Source organism: Plasmopara halstedii, assembly GCF_900000015.1.
Source record: "Plasmopara halstedii genome assembly, contig: Scaffold_322, whole genome shotgun sequence".
NCBI lineage: Eukaryota > Oomycota > Peronosporomycetes > Peronosporales > Peronosporaceae > Plasmopara > Plasmopara halstedii.
Window position 1 is genome coordinate 197,371 of NW_020187243.1, and position 523 is coordinate 197,893.

The following is a 523-nucleotide window of genomic DNA, read 5'->3' on the forward strand; positions in this document are numbered from 1 at the left end:
TAAAGTCCGAGTTGGTAGACACCAACGGTGTATAGGACAGGAGTCTCGAGCGTGGCTCGCGGGCTGATCGTGAAGTGTCACGTAAACCACTCAGCACTGCTCTCGTTGCGGAGAAGTTGCTGCGTGCCATTGATGGCGTGGTCGGACAGAGCCCGAGACATCTTGGGCACGGCCCTTCAGATGCGCGTGGAGTGTCACATTATCCACTGGGCGAAGACTGCGGGGTTAGCAGCTATTCGTCGGATGTTGTAGATACCATCTGAGGCCCAAAGGAGCGGACAGTGAGAGTGACACCGAACGACGTGGAGTGCGAGTTCACCCTGGTCTCACCGAGACAGAGAACCTTAAACGAAGGCGACGGCAACGCCGTATGCTAGCTGCAAGACGCCGTGCGTCGACCCTGATCCAGGGTGTGTCTACCGTAGACGATGACGCACAGTTATACACCCTCGTCAACAGTATGATGGGGAGGAAGATGGCGACGTCCGCCTCGAGGCTATGCCTGCAGTAGATGCTCTTCTTG